Consider the following 13671-nt stretch of genomic DNA (forward strand, 5'->3'; position numbering starts at 1 on the left):
AGCACAAGGCAAACAGCATGCAGAGCCAGGAATCTGTAGGCACTCGTGAGATTGCTTTGGACATCCTAAAATCAGAGCGAAATGAGACAAATTGTGTTCCAGCAGAGGTTAAAGCCACGGGCTTCTGAATCAATCTAATTGAGGGAGAAGGTCTTTGCTTTAGAGCCCCGGAGCACTTCTAAACATCGCTCCAGTGCCAGCATTAAGAAGAGTGCTTCCTGTAGTCTTTTCTCAAACCAATCCACTCCACCCCACCCCTACCAAATCCCTGAGCTATAGTGATGAACTGGATTCATAGAGGCTTTATAATGAAAGGTCACAATATTCTCAGACCGGGGGAAGAGGTAAGGCTCCGTTATGTCAAATTATGTTGTGGCCTTTGGCGGGCCAAAACAAAATTACATGGAGGGTGAGAGTCAGCTGAAGCCTGGGCTGCTGGAGGGGCCCATGCTTTAAAATCTAGATAAATCGGCACAAAAGGTTAAGCTCAGTAAAGCAAAGAGAGAGAATGAAAACTACAGCAAATACATCCGACTGCAATCGGCCACAATTATTCCTCTAAAAACAGGTCTGCAGCTGGATTTCTTCAGGAAGACACTGCATCTTATCGGTTATCACTTAATGACAGGCAGTGTACTATCTTTCTGCGAGATACATTCACATAATTTCAGAGTACCTGAGCTCAGCAGCAATCACAAGAAGATAAAAACATATATATATCTAGAAATCTAAAGTCTCTTTGAAGCTGTGCGGGTGATATCTCCGCTACGCTATGTCTATTACGTTAACATCCAGTGGAAGGTCCGTACCGATTGCCGAGATTGATGCCAAAGTAAAAGATATCATCCTCAAAGGGGCGACCTTCAAAGGGCGATCCTTACATGTAATTGCCCATCTTCCTCAGAGTGGGAGTCAGAAAGACCGTTTGCTGGGTTATTTTATCTAGTTTTGTATCAGTCAGAGATCGCAGGAGCCTATTTCGCTGCTTCTTGGCATTTTTAATCATGTGAGGACTAAATTATATGTATCACTTATGGCACAGATTCATCCATGTTGAATCATGTTTCTCTTACAGGTTCAACAAATGTTCTTGAAAGTTGGTTTCCTTGTATAATTCCTGAGGCAAAATCTGCATTCTAAGCAAATTTTTTTCAATCCCAGTATGGACTCATGCAGTACCAGATACTGTCCAAAAAATGGTGAAATTTACATTAAAGCACACAGACGTAAATAATTTAACCCTCTGAGACCGACTTTACTGCCTTTCAGAGGTTGTAGCAATTTCAGTTTTAGAGCTACAGAGTGAAGGTACAGATATCATAAACTACTAAACCTAAGGAATCCACTGCTACCAACCATGTCATGCTAGCTTGCCGGGAAGGACGTTAAATAACGCTCCAAAGTTGGGATACATTTTGGTGAAAACTGACATGGCCATTTTCTATGCGTACCCACGAGTCTCCCCTTTACAGACAAGCCCGCTTTATGATCATCACATTTTTTGCATGCGGTATACTGTAAATGTGTAATTTCCGGCTATTCTGAAAATGGTGAGTTTCTGCATTTCTGCCTATAGGGGTCCATAAACAGTCTTGATGTCTTAATGTGGTATTCTGGAGTGATTAATGATAACTTTTTTTTATCAATCCTCGATCGGTAAATCTGTGTAATATATGGTATCAACCCCAAAAATTGCTGCAACAATTTATGAGACATAAGTGAGCATGGGAATCATATACTACTATCATAATGTTCTAAGCTCTTACAAACTATTAAAATGTATTTAAAATATTATTTAATTCATGTCTATATTCTGATTTATGACTGGAACAACTTGACACACAGTTCTGAGCTGCATTAATCTTCAGGTTTCCAGCTTTCAGATGATGTACACCACTTCTCTGTGACATATACTGTTGACCTGCTATCTCTTCCTAAAGCTCCCCTGTGCCCCCCTAAAAACTGGTCTATTTTGGGTCTATATTATTTACTGAATGATTTTATGACAAAAAGAAAAGGCATGTAGTTTGTGTTTTAATTTGAGTGAACCAAAAGATCCCTTTTGATGATTTTGTCAGTTTTATTCTCTGGTGCTGATGAAGACATTTTATTTCATTTTTACAGTTGAGATGGCAAAATTTTAGTGAGTAAATTTGAGCCATTATTATGTAATGGAGCTGGAATCAGAGCCTTGTCAAAATCAAATGGCTGCATTTTTATTAATTTATTTTCATCTATCTCTTTGAACAGATGCTTTCCGTTTTTAACCAACACTCCTGTGAAGATCGCATCCCTGCCAACCTCCACCAGGGTCTCTAACACAAGTGCCAGAACCCTGTTAGATTCCTCTTCCCTATTCTATGAACAAAAGCGGCTGGAAAATAGAAAACAAATTGACAAATCATGCTGTGCCAGCTATCAAATGCACCACAGAAACATTATTGAATGGAAACGGCGAGCAGGAGTAGCTGCAACTCAAAGATAGAACCAGATCCATGACCATAAACTTTTTACTTGTCACTTGAAAATGGTTTCGATTTTGCAATGTACTTGTCATAATAAAAAGTGCAACTGCGTCAGTTCGGGTGGACAGCATACACACCTGCCCCTGTTTTAGTGATGACGTCCTAGAAAAGCAGCATTTTTATTTCTGCGACTCACTGCCTATAGTTTGGCATATCCTGCTGCACCTCCGCTTCTTCTCTTGTCAGCTGACATCCGTTTCTGAGACCGCATATTGTTGTCCCAATGTACGAGGAACACTTTGAGAGAGAAAAATACCTAGACCTTTATATGACCCGCTGTCCCGGCATTACAAAGCCAATACTAAAAAATGTCATTGGCTATAGCGAGGTATGGTTGAGAGATTGGCTCTGCGGGTGAGTAATACACAATAGATTTCTGAATAGGCTGTACAGGCCTGTTTGTCCTACAGTTATGGATAGAATCGTGCATGTTGGGGTATGAGGAAGGAGAGAAGACACAACTTCACTGGTTGTGTGTGTTACTGTATGTCTGAGAATATCGAAAATCAGTGTCTAAGATCATGTTTCACTTTTGTGAGTAATAAAATTACATCTGCACCTTATGCAGTCACACCATTGCTCTGAATTCAAGAGTTAACTTTTTAAGCATATTCTGGGTAAGCCTTCATGACAGGGCCGTAACTAGCAATTGTGAGACTTAAAGGGACTGTTTGTAACTTCTTACACGTATAAATCATTGCAGATCGGTGTCCCATGCGTGCTCGTGTGTGGCTACGCCGTTCAGACAAGACTCCAACACAAACTACACGGAAGCACCAAAACCGCAAAGTTCTATCTAGTGAAGCCCGTCTGTTAAACAGTGTTGGTCGCAGTCGGAGGACGCAGGGGAGACCATAGCTTTGGTCTCCAGGGCCGGAGTCTCTGCTGTACTCTGCTCCTGTGCCTGCTTGCCTTCACTCTCACTTGCTCTTTTGCTCCACTCTCACATGCATGCGCACACATTACACACTGCAGAAGAGTTAGTTTAGCTCTGGGAATATCTAGTGAATGTACAGTGGACGTTTGTGCAGAAATAAATGCTGCAGCTCCTCCAGACCAACAGAGGTTTCCCGTGTCTTGTGAAGTGACGGGGCTCCGCAGCAAGAAACTTTATCGTCTCCGACCAAAACTTCAGTGTCTACACCGCATACATGGCACATAAATGTAAATTGCGTTTAGTGTCAGGCCTTACCTTGAGATGCATTACATTGCAGAATGGTGTTAGCGATTATCGTGCTTAGCCCTTACATGACTGAATTCTTATTTTTCAGAATCATTTTCACTTCCTTCAATGAGCTATTTATTTCACCGGCCATACTGTCTCTGTACCACTACAAAGCAAGTCTGGGTTTTGTCGAGTTGAGTGCTTATCAAAGCTGTTGGAACCTGGTGATTGTTGATATGAGATTGTATTAATTAATGTGATATCAAACATAGAGTGTAGGTGCAAAACAGCTGCTTTTGTTTACAAGTAGTTCCAGAGAGAAATAGGCCATGTCGTGCACAATGGATTGCACAGAATCTACAACATACAGCATGTTGAGGGTGATAATACTCGATCCATGCTACACTTTTATGCTACGCTACCTTTTTACACACTAATGGATGGTCCCCTTCATCCTGAAAATGTCGCCCTACATCTCACTGACTATCAAAAGGGAGGATGTATCATTAAGAGCCTGTATGTAAAAAGAGAGTATACACATATTCCTCACACAGCAGGTTCACTAGTTGGCTGAACAAGGCCATGTTGCCTTGTCTTGTATAAGATTCAAAACATTCTCTCTGCTCAACCTCTAATAAACAACAAAACACGAATCATCACTTTCCTTTTATTGCATTTTATGCGCGGACTTAAGAGGTGTTTGACTTTGCTCATTTTCCCCCCCTGATAGCTAAGCAAGATGCAGATTGCTTTGGACATGATATGCGCTGCATTATTCTTTTTAATTAGGGGGCTGATGTTTATAAGCCCCAAACAGTAACTCTAGATAATAGTGTATTCATGTCCAGTTAATCAAAATCCTGTTGGCAGATAATGGCTGCCAGGGGCTCCACCAGGTTTGCAAAAATTTAATTAGCAAAGCCATGAATCTCCACTCTACGATGCCTGCTCAAGGGTGAGAAAGGACTGAACGCAACATTAAGTTTGTGGTCTTCTTTTAGACAGATGGGGAGACGTCTTTATTTTTTAAGTACAAAACCAGACACAGAAATGTATCTGCTATATGTAACTGTCATGTGTGCGCCAGAGCTTGATTTAGTTTTTTTCTGTCATCAGTGGATAATTAGCTTAGCTGTTGTGGTTCTGGTAGTAGATGTCTGGACTCTGAAGCACAGCAGGTAAGGTTAATATGAGCTTTGCTGAATCTTGCAACAGGCAGTCGATCAGCAAAGGCAAACACATCCGAAAAGAAAGGGAGCAGGCAGGCCGAAACTGAAACGGACAGGAAACAAGAAGAGAGGCTGGAAAGCTGGATGGCTGCAGGGGCATAAAAAAGGCATAAAAAAACGATCTGGCAGTGATTAGGTGGATATAGCTGCTTCATATACTAAGGGACTAATGAGGGAATGAGGAGCAGTCAGCAGGACGGGGTGGAGTTCAGGTAATGTGAGATGGCCGGAACACACTGGAGGACAACTGCTGGACAGGAAGGAAACAGCACGTTTGGAAATAAAAATGCAAGGGCCTGGGGAGAAATGAGAATCTGAGGCTGAAGGTACGGAGAACGTGTCCTCGTGATGACATTAGCGACTTAAAAGGGCAAAGTGGAAATTGTAAGAAAGCATTGCTTGAACCTGTAAGATGTCTGTCGCTCAAGCTATGGCCAGATATGTTTCACTTCAGCTGTTTGAAGACACACTTTGGAGACAGCAAAGAAGAGTTGAGTGAATTTCTGATTTTGACTGTCCGGTCCTGTGTATGAGCTTACGCCAGTTTGAATTTATGCCAACCGGTTGAACCGGCATTTGTCATTATGTTTTCTGGCAAATTAAAAAGTAGCCGACATCAGCAAGAGTTGCTCACGACATCACGGTGCTAAATCCAGCCTGTACTGCATTAGCAATAAGCAATATGACAACGTGATTAACATGTGATTAATATGTCTGTTTATAAACGGACTGACGGAACCACTAGTGTCTGACAGGCCGTGCGCATCTGTCAGGCCGAGGCCGGTGACTTCATCATAACACTGGCAGCATGAAGGAGATCACATTTCAGTAGAGGTTTGGAGGGGGGGAAGGGACGCCCGGCGTATGTTGTGTTTTTTTGGGCTGACGAGACAAGACGGACTTCCGTCGGCCAGTTTATTACAAGCCTGGCGGCCCGAAACGGTAGCGAGTGTGTGGTCGAGGAAGAGAGAGAGAAGGAGCGAGCATGTGACTGATGAAGTTAGTACTAATGTTATAGCTGTAAACGTAGCAGTGCAGTGTGTGCCCCGAAGCTATCGACAACTCAAGGCTCACATAAGGCTGTTCAGGTGGACGAGCTATTCTCATTTTGTGACGAGAGGCTACTGAGTCAAGTGCGACACATAGTGGTAAATTTCTGTAGTTCGGTCCGGTGTTGATGCTTAATATCAAACCAGTTTGAAAATTCTACAGCAAAGTGTGACTTTATATTGTAAAGAATCTGAATATCCTCATTAGAAGCAGTACGTTAGAACCATGTCATGACTAGAAATAAAATACTGAAAAAATTGTAGATTCATCCAATGTGAACATTTTTTGTACATATATATATATATATATGCATATATATATATATATATGGTTTTGCTAATAATAACAATGCTATCAAACTTAAAACACATCACACAGTTTAATTTTCATGGATCTGCATTGAAGCTCGTACTGGTCCGCACCTCTCCGTGTGTGCACTCCCAAAGTAAGAAACAATCACAGTGCTAACACGCTAATGTTAAGCAAACATAATGCTCAGCATGTTCACCATCTTAGTTCAGTGCGTGCTTTGGACACATTTTTACAAATGACCTGATGATGAAAAGTCAAAAGGCTTCATCCTTTCGGCACAACTGATCTGTACTAAATTTCATGACAATCCATCCTAAAGCTTTTGAGACAACACTGGAAAAGGAAAAGTTAGGGGATCACCAAAGTCAGTAGGCTTCATCCTCTGGGGACCACGATCGTCTGTTGCCTACGTAATTTCATGGCAATCAATCGAGTCGTTAAGATATTTTAGTCTGGACCAAAGTAGTACTGACTTACAGACCGACAGACCATCCCTATGCTCCTGCTAGTGTGGCTAAAAACTAATCTGGAAGCATTACATAATCCTCAAAATGTGCAATATACAGTATGTAGTTGCATATGAAATATACTGTACAATATTACTATAGGCTTGATGCTCATTAAACCCAAACTTACAGTGTCCTTATAAGCACTGTGTCAGTCTGGTATGTAAGGAGTCGGGACTCTTCCTTCTCAAGATTTATATTACCTTTTTTTACCTTTACTGTTATTACCTATTACTGTAGGCTATATGTGGCCCTGTACAACTATTAAATTATAGGGTGGATTTTAAAGCATGCTGCTCATGGGTCTTCTTGTTTCTGTAGAAAAAAAGGAATGCGCACACAGTTCTTTTTAGGTGCCGGACAGAGAGCACATATCGACAATAAAAAGTAGAGGATATTACGCAACACTGAAAGGCTCACATGAAAAAAGAAGAAGAATAATATGGTAATAATGTTCGGGAGCTCAGTGCTGTGTACATCATTTACCTTTTATATTCTCCTTTCTATAACATTCATAAGTCAAATTCCCTTTAAACATTATTGTCTCATAGATAGTTGAAACTTTTATAATACCTTGCAATAATTCATTGCGCAGCATGGAGGGAAGATTTGGGGATTTCTCAAACTGCATTCTGCTTCAGATCAAATGAGTTTTTGGATCCAGATCTTTGCTTGCACCCAGCTGCCATCCCAGACAAACAAATGGAACCACAGTCCAAGCAAAGCCTGGCCTAATGCACCACGGAGAGGACATTAGAAACACATATCCTGTTTTATTAATGTGGTCAATACAGTCCATTAGGCCAGGGATTTAAAAGCCACAGAGCTCTTCCACCTCCATTAATATCTCCGTCTGACCCATGGTAATCTTTTTCTTTTTTTTCGCTGGAAAGGGCCAAGTTGCTTTCCATATTCACCCAAGAGCACTAACATAAAATTGTTATGTTGTCTATCTTAAATGTGTATAGCATCTGTATGTTTTATATTCTGGCCGTGGGAGTTGAGAATGAGGGGAATGTAACGTCAAGGTTTACAGATTCCAAGCACTCAGTAGCCAAGAAATCATTGGGGCATATAGATATAATATTCGGTAGCAGAGAATGTATTTGTAACAGTTGATTTAGGTGGTCTATACATTATAAAGCATAAGCAGCATTAAAACTGCATGCTAGTCGTGAGGAAACTGAAGAGTTGGCACTGGGAGGCCGTTCGTCCACAATCAGATACTGTGCATTGTCAAATAAACGCTACTGTAGTATTCAAATAATGGAAGTTTATTAAGCAATAGAGGTGGGAATCACCAGAGGCCCAACGATATGATGCTATCACGATATGGTTGTCAATCAATTAAATTATGGTATTTAATCGTGATTAATCCCACAATTATCCATAGTTAATCGCGATTAATCGCAAATGAAATCGCATATTTTGTATTTGTTCAAAATGTACCTTAAAAGGGAGTATTTAATACTGTTATCAACATGAGAAACTATAGGCAAATATTCTGTTTTATACAAATGTATTTATATATTTACTATTGGAAATTAATTAACAACACAAAATAAAGACACATATTGTCCAGAAACCCTCACAGGTACTTCATTTAGCATAAAAAATATGCTCAAATCATAACATGGCAAACTCAAACCCAACAGGCAACAACAGCTGTCAGTGTGTCAGTGTGCTGACTTGACTATGACTTGCCCCCAAACTGCATGTGATTATCATAAAGGCATGTCTGTAAAGGGGAGACTCGTGGGTACCCATAGAAACCATTTACATCACATATCTTGAGGTCAAAGGTCAAGGCACCCCTTTGAAAATGGCCATGACAGTTTTTCCTCCTTTTTTCCAAAATTTAGTGCAACTTTGGAGCGTTATTTAGCATTCTTCCCAACAAGCTAACATGACATGGTCAGTACCGATTCCTCATGTTTTTCTAGTTTCATATGATACCAGTATCTTCACTCTAGCTTTGTTAAGACTGAGTCCGCTGCGACCTCTGAAAGACAGAATAGTGGCCGGGCCTGGCGGCGGGCTTTGTTAAGAGGTTAATAGATTATATAATAAAAGATCAATACTTGACGTCCGTGTATTGATACAATATTGACATGCAAAATATAGCGATATGCTGCATCTATTTTTTCCCCCACCCCTAGTGTCACTGCCTCCTTGTAGTCACACCATTGCTCTAAATTGAAGAGTTCAGCTTTAAGCATATTCCAGGTAAGCCTCCATTAAAGGGCCATAACTAGGAATGATGGGAGTATATTATTATAGTATTTATAAGATAAATTATGATATATTGTGATTTATTAACTTTTTTGAAATGCATATTATGCAGTTTGTCAACATCTGTTGTATCTAAGAAGATACAATTTTCACTCTGTTAATCTCAGTTTTCATTTACATATCTTGAGGTCAGAGGTCAAGGGACCCCTTTGAAAATGCCAATTTTTCCTCGTCAAAATGCTTAACTTTGGAGTGTTATTTAGCGTTCTTTCCGACATGCTAGCATGACATGGTTGGTTGCAATCGATTAACTCATTCCTCGTTTCATAGGATACCAGTATCTACACTCTAAAAGACTGAGCCCGCTACAACCTGTGAAAGACAGAATAGCAGCCGTTAATAGTTTATATAATAAAAGATTAATACTTGACGTCAGTGTATCGATACAATATTGCCAAGCAAAATATTGTGATCTATGCTGTATAGATTTTTCCCTATTAAGTGATATTCCTTCCCAGACTTAAAGGTAGGGTCAATGATGTTGGAAAGCTAGCATAATTTGAAAGTAGCATCGCCTCAGGAGCTCCGTCTAAACCCCCTCGGGGCTCCTTCCAAGGCAAGGCTTTTTCAGAGCTCATAAGTAATGGATCGCTGTCGGCGTGTAAAGACCATTTCAACCAATATAACAAATAGTATATACTGGATAACATCCCCAACCCTGCCTTTAACTGTCAGCCCAAATTCATGTTGTTTACGTGCGTTGCAATGAAGTCTATCTTTGCTTATGCAAGACTTAAACCGTTCGGTCACAAATGCGCTGAAAAAAGGTTTGCAAGCCAACAAGCCTGATAATGCTTGGGGGACCATCTGAAATCCTGCAGAGGTACAGTAGAGGACGGAAAACAGGACAAATGATGTCACAAAGGGGTTGAGTCGTACTTTTGTTAAAATGTTAAACAGTTACATAAGTTATGACATCTACTATGTAAATCTTTGATCCGTTTTCTGTGAAAAGCAATAGTTTTTTTTATTTTTTATCTGCTAGGAGATTACTGACACAGCACCCAGTATTCTCTGGCACCATTTGAGCATATCTGTGTCTGTTCTCTATACAGCCAAGGTTGTCAAGTTATTTCCCTCCGTAGTCCCATTCATAGCCACCCTTCCCCATATGACAGTAATGGTTCTTTAAAAGCCTGGCAGAGGTGTATTCCCTTTGCTGTCTGACAAGGTTGAGCTGCGCTGGTCAGAGCCCACCTTGTCCCCCACACCTGCCCTCTACACCCTTCCCTTCACACTAGAGCGCTATTTCAGGCGTGTTGATGCGGAGTCTATCCTGATTCACAGAGACATTACATTGCACAAAGAGATTCACGGGTGCAGTGTCATGCCCTCATTCCAAGGATCTGTAGCGAAGCAGTTGAGAATGTTCCTCTTTTCTTTTCTTCTGTATTGTATCCCGACTCCCAGGGCAGAGCGGGACAAGGCAGATAGCATAAAGAGATAAGACAGAAAAAAAACTTTTATTCAACACCAGGTTTGAAATGGGGGAAATTAATTCAGTCTTATCATCCGACTCTTTCAGGAAGCCAAAAGGCTGAAATTATGGGCTGAAATTTGAATGTCATCTGAAGAGATTTTTCCAAAACTGTGTTCTAATGCAGGTACTGTATATCATTCAATTTCCATAAAAACTATGAAAGTATGACTTCATTTCAATGTAATAAACCTTGAAGAGTTCATAACTGGTAAGATAATGGAGTTATTTGATGTATCAGCTCTTTTTTTCACAGAAAGTGACACAAGAAATAGAATTTAGGTTAGAGAGTTTTGCGTAAACAGCGATATCGCAGCATATTGCATGCCTTTCCACGGCACAGTACCTGACATGGGTATGGTTTGACCCCTAACACTTTCCCCACAAGGTTAGCATGCCCTCCCTACCATGTTCATTCAGTAGCCCCATACATCAGCGGTGACACTGGGAAAATTAATGTCGCAGGGATCCAGAGCCCAGCGATGCTACGGATGGCATCTTGCTCTGTGGCCAGACACAGATTTCAGCTAAGTTACTCCCTAACAAAGCAATATATTTTACAGTTAATATTAAAAGGAAAATAAACATCAGGCTTTTTTCTATCTCTGCTTGTATCTGAGTATCTAAATGATACATGCTGACATTAGAAAATATTAGAAAATACATTATCCACAATGTTGGACAGCATCACGTACATTTGAACTGTTATTGCTTTGCTGCGTTAAAAAAATATATAACTCTGTAAAGCAGTTAAATGAATAGTAAAGATGATGATATCTATAGAACAAACTGTATTTTGCACATGAAGAACATTTTATATGAGGTTAGACTAACTGGAGTAACAAGATGAGCGGTTCTCAGTGAGAGGCCCCCCATTTTAATTATGCTATCATTAATAACACATTATAGATGAGTCTTAGCGAGAGACAATTTATCATGTTAGCTGATGGGTCACAAACACGATGAAGTGATTAAAATGTAATGTTTAGTTAATGATCATTGCAATGCTTCCTACATCCAAGCGCTCCTTGGCCATCTTGGCAGACTATGAGGAAGACATGAAATGTTGAATAAGTTATCATAATAATGCAAATATCATGCATACATTAATATATAGTTTGTGCACTATGGTGTAGTGTCCTTTATTGCACATTCATGATAATGTGTTCTATCTGCAACTGATTAGTGATGTTAATAATTAACCGTTTATTCAGCATTTATTCACCGACAAATAAACTGTACATACACCGCTACAACTACGTTCACAGCTACGTATAACGCCACCGACAACCCCACACTCACCGCCTCCACACACACGATCTGTCGGACACTCGCTAAAGTTACGCTGGGTTGACAAGAGTACACCACCGCCATACACACACACGCTCGGTCTTTCGACCGGACACTCGCTAAAGTTACGCCGTGCTCACTACGCCAGGCAGACAGACAGCTGACAACCTCGCAGCTAAATGATGTGGTGGAGACTTACTGGGACAAAACATGCAGCAGCTCGGCTGCTACAGTAACTCCCTTGGACAGATGAACCGGGGACTCAGTTGTCTGTTTTGCTCATACACTGCAGCTGGTGATAAATGATCAATTTTACCTGTTTGTGCATCGGCTTTTCGTTGCAGCTGGGCGGCATGTTAAGCATTAAAAATATCACCGGTACGTGAAACGCACTAATCCATCCATCCATCTGCAACCGCTTATCCCGTTAGGGGTCGCAGGGGGGCTGGAGCCGATCCCAGCCGACATCGGGCGAAGGCGGGGTACACCCTGGACAGGTCGCCAGTCCATCACAGGGCTGACACATAGAGACAGACAACCATACACACTCACATTCACACCTACGGGCAATTTAGAGTCAACAATTAACCTAACCTGCATGTCTTTGGACTGTGGGAGGAAACCGGAGTACCCGGAGAAAACCCACGCTAACACGGGGAGAACATGCAAACTCCACACAGAAGGGCCGCAAGCCAGATTTGAACCTGCAACCCTCTAGCTGTGAGGCGCCAGTGCTAACCACTGCACCACCGTGCTGAAACGCACTAATCTTGTCAGTTAATTATTGGTTAACAAGGGGCGGTTATGGGTTAAAAAAAAAATCAAAAATAGCATCCCTACAACTGATGCTGTGTCTTTCATTATGTTCTAGTGGTGACTACAGGTGGTACCTCTTGGAACCTGTAATTACAGCAGGTTTGGCTTAAAATATCTTGAGATAACTTGGTATGTATCATAGATTGTATATATAAGAAGTGGATGTAGCCACCATGACGTCACCCGTTGGTTTGTGGACTGCCGTTTTGATGGCTCGAGTTCGGCATTTTGGCCGTCACCATCTTGGTTCTTTGCAACCAGAAGTGACAGGAGAGGGTGGAGCTTAGTACAACTGAAAGCCGAATAAGGCATTTTTAGGTGACAAAAAAGGTTATAATTAGCTCTCATGAACTGAAAACACACTGTGAAAGGGTTAAAGTTGTAAGACGAAAGCACGGACAACATCCAGACCGGACAACACCGCGGTAGCGACCTGTCAATCATAAGGTAGCCAAGCCCTAAAGCATCCGCTGATTTATGGTCTATTAAACTCTAAATGGGACCATAATTTACTAAATGAAAATCATGCTGTATTGAAGAAGAACTTGTGATTGAGACCATAAACTCATGTTTACAATGTTTACCGAGGTAATAAATCAAGTGAGAAGTAGGGTCATTTTCTCATAGACTTCTATACAATCAGACTTCTTTTTGCAACCAGAGGAGTCGCCCCCTGCTGGCTATAAGAAGAATGCAAGTTTAAGGCACTTCCGCATTGGCTTCACTTTTCCGAGGTTTCCGACTGGTATGTATACACTTAAATTGTATTACCTATGATTACTGCATATTTACCTTGTAACTAATTGTTCCTCCTTCCTTACAACACAATCTAATGATATTAAATATAGGTTACATTTTTTTTTTTTAAATTACTTATTATTTCCTATCACATGCTGGGTAACTACTACACCAGCTAACATGTTTTGTAGCCCCTAAAATACAAACAATTACCTTTTTAATCAGTGCCGCATTGGTTTGGCCTAAAATTAAATGCTGTACAGAAACTATA

The 13671-nt window shown here is 40.8% G+C and overlaps 1 protein-coding gene across 1 annotated transcript in view; it reads right to left on the reverse strand.

Annotated features, from left to right (window-relative positions):
- The window catches only part of LOC119478316 (astrotactin-2-like), a 624157-nt gene that overhangs the window by 597234 nt on the left and 13252 nt on the right, over positions 1-13671 (reverse strand). The gene's annotated exons all lie outside the window — the stretch shown is intronic.

Source organism: Sebastes umbrosus, chromosome 19 (assembly GCF_015220745.1).
Source record: "Sebastes umbrosus isolate fSebUmb1 chromosome 19, fSebUmb1.pri, whole genome shotgun sequence".
In the NCBI taxonomy this organism is placed as follows: domain Eukaryota; kingdom Metazoa; phylum Chordata; class Actinopteri; order Perciformes; family Sebastidae; genus Sebastes; species Sebastes umbrosus.